Source organism: Macaca nemestrina, chromosome 7 (assembly GCF_043159975.1).
Source record: "Macaca nemestrina isolate mMacNem1 chromosome 7, mMacNem.hap1, whole genome shotgun sequence".
Taxonomy (NCBI): domain Eukaryota; kingdom Metazoa; phylum Chordata; class Mammalia; order Primates; family Cercopithecidae; genus Macaca; species Macaca nemestrina.
Window position 1 is genome coordinate 59589878 of NC_092131.1, and position 14023 is coordinate 59603900.

The window sequence follows — 14023 nt, forward strand, 5'->3', positions numbered from 1 at the left end:
AGGTGTCAGCAGGATTATGTTCTTTTTCTGAGGCTTTAGGGGATGGTCTGTTTCCTTGTCTTTTCCAGCTCCCAGAGGCCTCACATTTTCTTTGTCTTGTGGTCCTTTCCTCCTCTTCAAAGCCAGCAATGTAATATCTTTAAATCTCTTTGACATTAACCTCCTACCTCTCTCTTCCACAATGTAAAGACCCTTGTGCTAATATTGGGCTCATCTGTATAATTCAGGATACTCTTATTTTAAAGTCCTCTGATTACAAATACTAATTCTGTTTAAAACCTTAATTTGCCATTGTCATGTAACATAACATATTCACAGGTTTGGGGGATTAAGGTATGGGCATTTTTGGAGGGGATCCAATAGTATACCTACTATAGCATTTCAAAAGCCTTGCCATATTATTACCCTATTAATAACTTTAGAGACAGCCAAGGGAGTATTGAGTCTACTTATGTCTTAGTCTGTTACTGCTGTTACAACAAAATGCCATAGACTGGGAAATGTATAAACAACAGAAATTTATTTCTCACAGTTCTAGAGGCCAGAAAGTCGAAGATTAAGGTGCCAGCAGATTTGGTATCTGATGAGGACTAGTTCCTTCTAGGTAGCATTTTATCTGTTTCCACACATGGCAGAAGGGATTAAGAGGCTCCCTTAAACCTCTTTTATAAGTACATAAATTTCATTCATGGGAGTAGAATACTCATGACTGAATCACCCCCTACAGGTTCCACCTTTTAATAATATCCCATTGGATATGAGTTTCCAACATATGAATTTTGTGGCAACACCAACATTCAGACTACACTAGCTTGATAGAAGAACATCAAAGAAATCTATTATAAGAAACACTGGGTAGAAAATAATAAGGCGTAAATTCTAGTTCTACCTATGTCCTTGAAGATATGAATTGTTTCCAGAAAGTCACACTGATGCTTGTGAGTCTAAATTCCAAATATGGATTATAGAATTTCTAAATTCTCAATAGGTCCTCTCATATGAATTTATATTTATAAGAAAGAAAATATATCGAGACAAACAAGAGGTTTCTAAAATTGGAAGACTAAGTAAATAAAGAGACTGTAGTATTATCGTATACAAGACTCCAAAGGGGAACACAACTGATTTTTCTCCCACCCTTCAAAAGTAGTTTACAAATAAATTAAGTTATTTCCCAGTATTTCCTCTACTAAATTGCATCATTCACTATAAAGGAAATGCACAGAGCATAAAAGATAAAATAACACTTGTAGGCACCAGAACAGACTAATAAAACACCATCCTGATTTTCTTGACAAGGAAACCACCTAAGGCTAGAAATAGTTGAGTATGATAGAAAAATGAAAAACTGAGGAGACTCAGATGGCTTCCTTGTAGGGCTATTTTATGGCATGATTTATGGACTGAGGACTGGGTAAGCCATACTGAATGTATATTCAATCACAGCAACAATAAGTCACAAGGATGCACTTTGCTGACAGTCATTCAAGACTGTGTGTATTTATTTTTAAAAATAAAATCCATATATATCTAAGTCAGCAATTTTCAGATAGGTAATTTTAATTACTATCTCTTATGCTTAGAATTTATTTATTATATACTTTGAGAATCATAAGGGCATTTATCTATTAGCATGCAGCATCAATGGATCCTGCATTAAAACACATGATTTAACTAGCAAAACGTGTAGACAAAGATTCTCTTGTTTGACAGTTAAGCAAGTTTTCTATTTAACAGATGTTTAGCCAAATATTCTGGGTGATAGGTTAGAACAGGTTGCTAAAGGAGCCACAATCATAGTTTTCATCCCTGTACAGACCAATTTGCATACTACATTGCAAATTTTATTAACTATGCCTTTAATTTAGTCTTTGAAAAGTATATTCATAAGACATTGTTGGTGACTCATCATAAACACCACCAGTGAACATAAAATTTACAATAATTCTTAACTAAAAATGTACCTATCACATCACTTTCATAAATAAAAGCACTCTTTTTTTCTTGTTTTTTCTTTCTATTTATTTATTTATTTTTTGAGACAAGTTCTCTCTCTGTAGCTCAGGCTTGAGTGCAGTAGTAGTGTGGTCACAGGTCACTGCAACCTCCACCTCCCAGGCTCAAGTGATCCTCCCACCTTAGCCTCCCGAGTACTTGGGACTAAGGGCATGCACCATCATGCCTGGCTAATTTTTGTAATTTTGTGAGGGAGGGTAGACACAAGGTTTCACCATTTTGCCCAGGCTGGTCTCAAACTCCTTGTCTCAAGCAATCTGCCAGCCTTGGTTCCCCAAAGAGCTGAGATTAGAGATGTAAGCCATCATGCCCAGCCTGAAAGCATATTCTTAATGTGGGCTTTACCTAGAAGGGATACTACAAAAGATAAAATTATAGAAAAATTTTGAGTAAACTGAAAACTAAATAGCATTATGTAAAATAGTTGATGCAATTCCAGGTGGCTATAGATTCTGGTATTTTCCTTTCTCTAAAACTAAGAAAGAAATTTTTACTTTTAATATAAATAATTACCCTTTAAATTGGCAACAAACACAATAACAGTAAATAATTCTTATGCATATTGGATATTTTCTTTGGCACAATTTGAATATGGTAACTAATTGACACTATGACAATTACTGATAAGATATATAATAAAAATACATATGGAGATGCTCACTATATTTATGTAAATATAAGAAAACATATATCACTGTGGGTTTTGATTAATATCTGTTAAAGCTATAGGTATTAAATATAGATTAATAGATAGTAAACATATGTATCATTTCTTCTGAACAAAAAGAGGCTTACTTTTGCTTTATGATCTCCCTCAAACATGTGATAGAACTACGTAGAAAGGTATCAAAAAGTCAAAATGCCAATAGTTGCTTCTATTCTAACAGCATAAGGTGAGATAAAATGAGATATGAGTTTGCTGATACAGAATGAACAAGGAAGAAGTAGCTTCCTGGTGCTCTTAGGAGAATAAATAATGTTCTGAAACACCGAGTGCCAAAACACAAAGAACAAGCTGGAATAAAGAGTGCCTTGGCCATCTGTTTGGCTGTCAGAGTGAGACATGATTCAGTAAAACTTTTACACTTAAAATTAAATAAAAATTATTGGCTCTATTTAGTATTGTTAGTTTATTAGAAACTTACAATCTGGCAGAAAGGGAAGCAAACACGTCCTTCACACGGCAGCAGAAGGGAGAAGTGCCAAGCAAAAGGGCGGAAAAGGCCCTTATAAAACCATCAGATCTCGTGAGAACTCAACGGTCATGAAAATAGCATGAAAGTAACCGCCCCCATAATTAAATTATTTCCCACAGGGTCTCTCCCACAACACATGGGGATTATGGGAACTACAGTTCAAGATGAGATTTGGGTGGCGCACAGACAAACCATCTTCATATACTATAGATTTATCCCTCTTGTTTCTCTAACTGATTGTGAGACTTACTCGGATTTCTATCCCAATTCTGAGAACTTTATGGTTCTAATCAGGAACTAGATTCCATACCAGTATGAAAAAAATCTACAATTTGACATCTTTAAAAGTATATGCTTAATTATACATTTGTTTATTTCAACGAATATTTTGAGGGCTTGCTATGCATCAGATACTTTTCTAGGAGCTGTTGACATGACACATCTCAGAAACTTAGACATGGTCAGAAAGCTCCTGGAGTTGCCCTTTGCCAAAGATGAAATAAAGAATATGACTCCCCAAAAGTTGGTTATCAAAAACATTTCTCCTACTTCTCACCAGAAAGAATGGATTTCTATGATCTGTGTAAAATATAGAAAGCATTTTCCTTAAACATACAAACAAGTGGTTCACACCAGGAAAAATATCATTGGCTTAAAGTCGTGCATGGAGAACATCTCAACCTTTCTAGTAAGGAATGAAATGCAAATTAAAGAAGCAGTTTGATACTTTATATTGTTTTGCAAAACTTATAAAGTTAGTGAATATCATGTGCTCGCCAAACTGTGAGGAAAACATCAATCTTAATGCATTCGTGGTGGGATTTTGAACATGAAGTCTATCAGTGCCTCATAAAATTAAGATTAAACAAACTCTGAAACTGTCTACCCAATCCTAGGTATATACCCTAGAAAGGGCTTCCAGATGTAACAAATAAAATCCAGAACACCTATTGAAATTTGAATTATGGATAAGCAAAAAATAATGTTTTAGTGTAAGAATGCCCCATGCAATATTTGGGACATACTTGTACTAAAAACCTGTTTTTTAAAATCTAAAATTTAAATTTGATTGGGTATCATGTATTTCATCTGACAAATGTAACCCCAGAGAAACCATCACCAGGTTATCAGGAATTGTAAAAAGACATTTATTGCAGTATTCTTTATGGAAGTCATCCATTGGGGCAACCTAAATGCCCACTGCCTGGAAAATTAAAAAAAGAAATTACAATTCATCTGTTGTGTCAAACTGCGTATTATCTTTCTTTTATAATAGTTCTTTTTTTAAAAACTTTTAAGTTCAGGGTTATATGTGCAGGTTTGTTACATAGGTAAACTTGTATCATGGTGGGTTGTTGTACAGATTATTTTGTCACCCAGATATTAAACCTAGTACTCTTTAGTTATTTTTTCTGATCCTCTCCTTCCTCCCACCCTTCACCTTTCGATAGGCCCCAGTATGTGTTGTTCACTCTGTGTGTCTATGTGTTCCCATCTTTTAGCTTCCATTTATAAGTAAGAACATGAGATATTTAGTTTTCTGTTTCTGTGTTGGTTTGCTAAGAATAATGGTGTCCAGCTCCATGCTTGTCCCTGCAAAGACATAATCTCATCTTTTGTATGCCTACATAGTTTTCCATGGTATTATGTGTACCACATTTTCTTGATCCAATCTATTATTGATGGGCATTTAGATTGATTCCCTGTCTTTGCTATTGTGAATAGTGCTGCAGTAAACCTACATATGTATGTGTCTTTATAATGGAAATATTTCTATTCCGTTGGGTATATACCCAGTAATGGGATTGCTGGGTCAAATGATATTTCTGTGTCTAGGTCTCTAGAGAAATAGCCACACTCTCTTCCACAATGGTTGGACTGATTTAAAATCCAACCAACAGTGTATCACCATTCCGTTTTCTCCATAACCTCACTAGTATCTGTTATTTTTGACCATTCTGACTGATGTGAGATGGGATCCCACTGCAGTTTTGATTTGCATTTCTCTAATGATCATGATGTTGAGCTTTTTTTCATATGCTTGTTGCTTGCATGTATGTTTTGAAAAGTGTCACTTCATGTACTTTACACACTTTTTAATGGGGTTGTTTCTTTAAATTTGTTTACATTTCTTATAGATGCTGGATATTAGAACTTTGTCAAATGAATAGTTTGCAAACATTTTTTCCCATTCTGTCGGTTGTCTGTTTACTCTGTTGATAATTTATTTTGCTGTGCAGAAGCTCTTTAAATAAATTAGATCCCTTTGTCAATTCCTGTTCCTGTTGCAATTGTTTGTGGCATCTTCATCATATAAACTTATGATAGTTCATAGTTCACAAAATTATTTTTAATCTTTTACCAAATCTAACAGACTCTGGCTTCTAATAAGTTAAGTCTATTTAGGCTGATAAATTTTTTATTCCCAATATCTTTTTCTATGTGTATTACTTATTTCAGTGTTTTTTCTTTTACTTTGTGGGTTTGATACAGTTGTCATTTATTTCTTTTTTATTCATTTAGATGTTATTTTATATTTTTCTTTTTATCCTATTAATCATAACCATCACTTCCCCTGCTTTCCTAATTAGTTATATCTGACTCTCCTTTTATTAGTGGGCAAAATGCTATTTCCTTCAGTAAGACACATTGTTTCCTTCCTACAACATACTAATCCCTCCAACTCATCTCTCTACCCGCCACCTCACAAAAAGATATTTTACCTCTATCCTACCCAAATCATAGACACAGCCTACCCAGCAACTTCAGTATTGTAACAGCATAGTTATTAGTTTCCATAATTTTGTGTATCTACCTTGTGCAATTTTTAATTTACATAATGTATTTTTAAATTATAGAATTTCTATTTTTGTATGTTTTTCCTTATTCAGCTGATTTTTTCTATTAGTTCATTCAATAAATATTTTTACCTTTATTTTCTTGATCACAGTTAAAATACATATTTTAAAATTCTTCTGTGGCATTGCAACATTTACTTTTTCTCAGGTCTACCTCCTCCATTGATATTTTCTATTGGCAACAGGTTGCATTTTTCTGTTTCTTTGTATTTGTAGTAATTTTGCTATAGTTTTAAAAATATTTCTATGGAGAGTGTTTAGTTTAGTGTACTCTGTTTTGTTTATTTTAGCTTGTTTTACCTAAGGAGGACTACCGCTAATTTTTACTGCTAATTTTACAGAGACTATTTTTTACTTTTGATGGGCTGCTTGCCCCAGGGGCCAGGCAGACATATGGCAGCTCACCCACAGAATTTGTGGTCCCCCTCCCCTACTCTCTTTTCTAGACTTTTTTATCTTACTTTCTAGCTGTTGTGTTATCTCAAGTACCTGTCCTGGTCTTCCAAACCAGTAAGACTGCAGGGTGCTTATCTTTGTTGAATTTTAGTTTTCCCTAAAAGATTAATAAAAGAAACAAAACTTGGAAAGTGAAGTTTAGTTGCTTTTGTTTAAAATCTGATATGGTTTGGCTCTGTGTCTCCATCCAAATCTCACATTGAATTGTAACAATCCCCACATGTCAAAGGCAGGACCAGGTGGAGACAATTGATAGTAAGTACTCAAAAGATCTAATGGTTTGTAAAGGGCTTCCTGCTTCACTCAACTCTCATTCTCCTGCCAGCCTGTGAAGAGGTGAGTTCCGCCATGATTGTAAGTTTCCTGAGGCCTCCCCAGCCATGCAAAACTGTGAGTCAATTAAACCTCTTTTCTTTATAAATTTTGCAGTCTCAGGTGTTTCTTCATAGCAGCATGAGAATGGACTAATACAAAATCCGAGCCTGATAAAGCTGTAGAATAAATTAAAATTCTAGAAATGCTTGCTCAGTGTTTAAGGGCTTGGGCTTGTTGCCTGGCTTATGGCCTTTGCCTATTATAGGAAGGATTATTGGTGTTTTTTTCTTCCTATGTGTAATGTAGATAGCAAACATTCCATGCAATTGTTAGGTAGTGTGATAAGGAACAGCTCCTATCTCTGAACAATGAAGGAGAATCTTGTTGTTCTGTATTTTATCACACATTTGGTATTGCCAGATTTTCAGATTGTAGCCATTGTTACAGATACTTCATTGGTATTATCTCTATTCCATCCTTTATCGTCTAAAATTTGGTCTACTTGGGTAGCTATTTTAAAATTCTCTTTCACATTGTTCTATTGTTTATAGTTCCCGGGGTGAAAGTCATTCTATTTGGTGTATTCCCTCAGGATGTTTTTTCCCCTCACCTATTTGTTATCTTTGACTATGCGCTTATCTTCAGTGGGCTAATTTTCATTGAGACTCACTTTGGCCCTATGCTATGGAATCATCTCTATAAGGTGGTATGACATTTGTTACTGATAATTTCTCATGCATTTTTTCAATTCAGAATTAGTCTCATACTTTTGTCCTCCTATATTTTCTTAATAGTTTCTTATTTTGAGGTTATCCAAACCAAATGAGTAATGTTATTTTGACACGACTCACTGTTCCTGATGTAAGACTGAGTTTTTAAATATTTTAATATTTTTTTCACAATCCAAAACCTTTTTGATAGAGAGTAGGATCTAGGGTTAGTTTTTGTAGCTGAGGCTAGCCGCTGGACCTCTGGAGTGTTAGAACTTCTGGCCCTTGGAACAGGGTTAGGTTTGGTGTGGCTATGAAGTGTTATCCAGGCCCTGTAGAAATGCAGGTGTGCTTGGTACTTGCAACAGCCAGAGAGCAGAACGGTGTGATGGCCCTTGAAAATCCAGCTCACCAAGATGAGTGTCTTGCCCTCAGCCTTCAGGATGTAGTTGTAACCCAGCTACTCAACTACAGAGCACACACACCTGCAATTTGGGCACCTCCTGAACCCACACATCATCTGTTATGGTCCCCACAACCACAGTAGTTTTCCCAGCCAGAAAGTTTCATCTGCTGGATCATGCAGGAAAGCAATACAGGTAGCCAGTTGGTGCAACCCATAAACAGTCTCTTTAGCACAACTTTGTTAAATGTGGAGGCCATAAACCTGTACAGCCTGACCAACAGCCTTAGGTAGATGTCTTGACTCTTGGGCTCCTTGAATGGAACCTTTCTGTCCTTGTGGTAGATGTTGACTTACAAGATGGCATCTTCTGTTCAGCCAGCTTCAGAAAAAGACTCAACTGGTTATTTTCTATCCAAAATTCTGGCATAGAGAAAGTTTCTTATAACTTCTCCTGCTAACTATTATCAAAATCTGTTTGTTTGCTTGTTTGTGTGTTTGTTTGTTTGTTTTGGTATTTTTTTTAAAAAATGACACTTTATGACTAAGGCTTTATTCAAGAAGCCAAGTTCCAGGTACCCAAGTGTAGAGTTCTGTAGTGAGCATCCCTAGTATTTAATAATAGACATGTTAATTAAAAACAAACTCCCAGGCCCACACCGAAGAACTTTGTTTCAGAGAATCCATATGTAGACCGGTAAATCTTATTTTTGTGAAGCTAAGTAATTCTGGAGCATAGTCCAACTTAGAAAATACTGCTCTAATAGTACTTTTACATATCTTTCCTAGAAGTGGTCCATGAAGAACTTTTTTGTAGATTTAACATAGTTATATTAAGTAAGCCACTTAAACATACATCCAGAACAGAAAATAATGTGGTAATCTGTAGTGCTATTTGTCCAGTATTTCTCCTTTTAGACCATCTGCATTCTTCTTGTCAACCTGTTTGAATTATGTATCATGAATGCCACAGGTGAAATAAGCCTTTGATTTTTAAAGGAACTGCAGTTTGAGAATTTTTTTGTTAGCATGGCATAACCTAGCTGACCTTTCATATAAATATCCCAGTTCATAAATACATATAAACCATAAAGTTGTCATTCAGAATCCTCCGTCACATTCACAGCCTGCTGAAGGTTGATGACAAAGTAAAAAGCTCAAAGTAACTTTTGGAAAATTGCTGTAGTTAAATTAAGGGGCCCTATAGTACCTTTTGTTTTGTCTCAATGGATTTTACTAATGCCAGAGACTATTTTCCTCTGTCCATGGCATATTATTAGACCATAAAAACTCCTGTGATGTTTTGCCTTATTTTTGAATGATCTATGTAAATTTCTGCATGTAAAATTGTTTAATACATTCTGATTCATTTATAATATTTCCTATTATGCCCCCTTCACCTTTCACTCATTCAGAATCCCTCAGTGACGGGGCATCTATGTAGTCTCTATTATATCACCCTAACAAAGACTGTTGCAATGAATATTCTGGACCCTATCCTAGTATGGCATGTGCAAAAGTATCTCTAGGATAAATATTAGTGAATGGGACTTCTGGGCCACTTGAGTGTGCAGACTTGTTTTCTCTCTCCAAATTATCTAAAGTCACTGGAATTAGTAGTGTGGGACACTAGAAATCAGAGAATTGTGTACTGAATGGGACAGAAGTTAGTGTCACCATGGATATGAGAGAAGGGCAGATACACTAGAAGTCAAGCGTTTTTACTGGTAATTGGAGCTCTGGACCAGCCAGAATAGAGAGGCTTTGGTAACACCTCAATAACAACCCTGGCATCCAGCTTAAACTACATAGCCTGAACCTTAGAAGAAATTGTCTCACTCTAAATTAAGGGCAACGGCTGACCCACCCTAACAAAGCCTAAGTCAAATCCTAATGAGATCCTCAGAAGTGACAGAATTGAGAGTTTGTATGATTTCTAGTAACTTAGAGGAACTCAGGAAACAATTTGGACTTTTCTCAGGTCTACCATAACAGGTATAAAGTTAGTTTTATACAAGTTCAAGGCTATCCAATAATTGAATTGCCTACAATAACAAAAATAAATATTTCAGAATACTAGCAATATCTAGCATCTCAGCAATATGTTTCAGAATGATCAGCATATGATAAAAATTTTCTAGACATGCAAAAAAACAAGAAAATGTGAATAGTCCAGGGAAAAGACAATCAATAGAAACTATACATTTATGGATTTTGCAGCCACAGACATTAAACTGGTGTTTAGTAAAGAATTAAAAGGTAATTTTCAAGGATGAAAGAAAAATATGAGCTTAATTAGTGAACAGATATAGATTTTTCACAAGATAAATAAAAACTACAAAAAAATGGAGTTTCTAAAATTGAAAACTACAACAATGAAAAATAAATACCTGGCCAGGTGCAGTGGCTCACACCTGTAATTCCACACTTTGGGAGGCTGAGGTGAGCCTATCACTTGAGGCCAGGAGTTTGAGACCAGCATGGCCAACATGGTGAAACCCTGTCTCTACTAAAAATATAAGAATTAGCCAGGCATGGTGACCTGTGCCCGTAGTCCCAGCTACTTGGGAGGCTGAGGCAGGACAATAGCTTGAACCTCCGGGAGGTGGAGGTTGCAGTGAACTGAGATCCTGCCCCTGCACTCCAGCCTGGGCAAGAGAGTGAGATACTGTCTCTAAACAAACAAACAAACAAACAAACAAAATACATATAAATTCCAGGATGACCTTAACATCCAATTGAAGATAGGGATAGAAAGTCAGTGAACTGGAGGACAGCTCAACAGAAATTTTCCAATCTGAAGAACAGAAAGAACAAAGATTGAAGGAAAAAAATCCCAGATAGCTGTAGAATAATATCAAATGGTCCAGCATACATGAAATTGAAAGTTAAGAAGGGCAAGTGAGTGAGAATGAGGCCAAAAAAAGGCTAAAAATTCCTCAAATTTAATGAAAAACATTAACTTATATATACTAGAAGTGCAGCACACTCAAAGCAGAATATACAAAGTCATACCATAAAGCAAAAGAAAAAAACACAGAAAAACTCAAAAGATGCCAGACAGTAAGTATAAAGGAATAAAAATATAAATAAGAAGTATTAATTTCTTATCAGAAACAAAGCAGAAGATGATAAAAAGATATATTCATTTTGCTGAAAGTTGAAACATTATATTCAGCAAAAGTATCACTCAAAAATGTGGCTCAAGTAAAGATATTTTCTTTTTATTTAAAAGCTGGAGGAATTATTCAGCAGTGGGCCTACTCTACAGTAATGCTAAAGGAGTTTCTTCAGACTAAAAGAAAGTATTATCAGATAGAAGCCTGGATCTTCAAGAAAATATAGGAAGTAGGCTGGGCATGGTGGCTCACACCTAGTGTGACAATATTAGTATCAGACAAAATAGATTTCAAGACCAAAAATGTAAAAGTAATGCTAGTTGGAGTAATTCATCATAAAAGTATTTCAATATTAATATGCCTACCTCTAATAAGAATTTCAAAATTCATAAAGCACAAATTGATAGAATTGAAATAAGAAACAGACAATCTGAGAACCTAATTGGAGATCTTCTCTCTATCATTTTACTACCTTCTCTCAGATAAAACAGTGGACAAAAAATCAAGTATAATATAGATCTACCATTGAACCTCAATGATATTTTAAAAATGTTACACCCAACACAATGATTGAAAATTCACATTCCCTCAAATGCATATGAAACATCCATCAAAATATATAAAATATATTTTAGTGTATCTTAAAAGACTAAAATCTTAGAGTATGTTTTCTGTGTGTGTTTACCAAAGGTAAATTGCAAATCAAAAAGTGAAGATATTCAGAAAATTCTTAAATATTTAGAAATTAACTACACTATTAAATAACTCAATCAAAAACAAAATCACAAAGGAAATAAAATACTCAACTGAAAGATAATGGAAACACAGTTTATCAATTTTTGTGGGATACTGCTGACAGTGTTTAAAGAAAAATTAATAGTCTAAAAGCCTACATTATAAAAGAAGAAATGGTTAAAATAAATCACTTAAATTATCACATTAAGAAGCTAGAAAAAAAAGAACAAATTAAGTTCAAAATAAGTATGAGCGTGAAAACAGTGAAGATTAAACTATAAATCAATTTAATAAACAAACATAGACAACAGTAAAAAGGCCAGAGGTTTATTCTTTGAAAATATTAATAATATGTCTAAAGCTCTGAACACAATTAATAAAAGAAAAATAAAAGCAAAAATATCAGGAAAGAGAGAGGGGTATTATGAGAAGGAGGAAATACAAATTTTGAAGGCTACAAATGAAGTATTTTAAATAACTTTACTACATGAAATATAACCGAGATTAAATGAATACATCCCTTATAAAAAGTAATTGAGCAAACTAACTCAATAAATTAAAAAGAATATATTTAATGAAGAAAACTCTGGTTTTAGACAGTTTTAACAGCAAATTCTATAAATCTTTAAGACAGGAACTTTACCAGTCAAACATTTATTCATTTTTAAAGAAAGGTGAAATGCATGCTTCTAATTCGATTTTATGAGACATGCATGACCATCATACCACAAATCTCACAACCTTTATTGAAGAAAAAATGTGACCATATGTTTTTCATGACATAGATGTAAATATCTTCAACAAAATAACAGCAAGTAATTACATATAAAAACATTAATATATCACAACCAAGTGGAGTTTATCCTATGAATGCAGGATTAGCTTAACATTTGAAAATAAATCTATATAATAATCACCATAATAGAATAAAAGAGAAACACAATACCCTTTCATAATAAAAACATTCAACAAAGTAAGAATTGAATAAAACTTCCTCAAACTGATAATGTTCAAAAACCAGATAGCTATATATAAATATATATCTCTTGGTAGAGGACTGACTAATTGCTCCCTGTGATTGGGGACAAGATAGGAATGTACACTTTAACTACCTCTATCAACATTGTACTGAAGATCCCAGCTTATTAAGTAAACAAAACAAACAAAAATTATAAATATACTAGAAAGAATGTCCAGTTGTATATACTTGAAGACTACATAATGTCTGTAAAAAATTTTAATGATCAACCAAAGATATTTTTTAAACTACAAGATTTAACATTTAAATATAATAAGATTGGAGGTTAAAAGTTAATACATAAATAGAATTTCTTTTTTCTTTTTCATTCTTTACCTGCAATTTCGATTGGATAAATACAATTTTCTTGTGCTGTATTTAAAAGATAAAAATTCTGTTTGTGTTCTTGTATTGTTTACCCTTAATTTAAAAATATGCATCTATGTTTACTTATTCCTATCAGGATTTTGACTTTATTAATATCTATGGATTCCTCTCAAACAGGATAAGCATCTGTACTTGTTCTCACCTAATCTTTTCACTCTCCGAATCTGCCATGCTAGCGTTATGCAGATTTTAGATCATAGTTGATAGTTTTAAATATTTTACTAAACAATAATATACATACAGTAGAGTTTCTGTATCATAAGTGATTTATAAATTTTCACAATCCATTCATGTAACATGTTCTCATCATGAAGCCAAGTAATACCAGCTCCCAAAATAACACATATCAGGCTCCCATCCAGTAACTGCAACTCTCTGCATCTTTTCTAATTTCTAACAGTTAATTTTGCCTGTTTTGGTTTTCTATATTAATATGCTAATGAGCATGTACTTTCTCTGTGTCTGACTTTTTAAGTTCAAAATTATGTTTCTGAGAGTCATCTATTTTCTGCATGTAGTTGTAGATGGCTCATTCCCAGTGATGCATAGAATTCTGTTATGTTAATATAGCACAGTTTTTTATCCACTCTTTTATTAAGGTAGATTTCTTTTTTATTTTTCTAGTTATAGTTATTATGAATAAAACTTCTGTGGGCACACTTACACATGTCTTTGGTGAATAAGCACTCATTTCTTTGGGATATATAACCAAATATGTATTGCAGGATCAGAGCATATACATATACTCAGCTTCAGTAGATACTGGTAGTATTTTATTGTGGTACCAATAATCTCACAGCAGGGTATTGG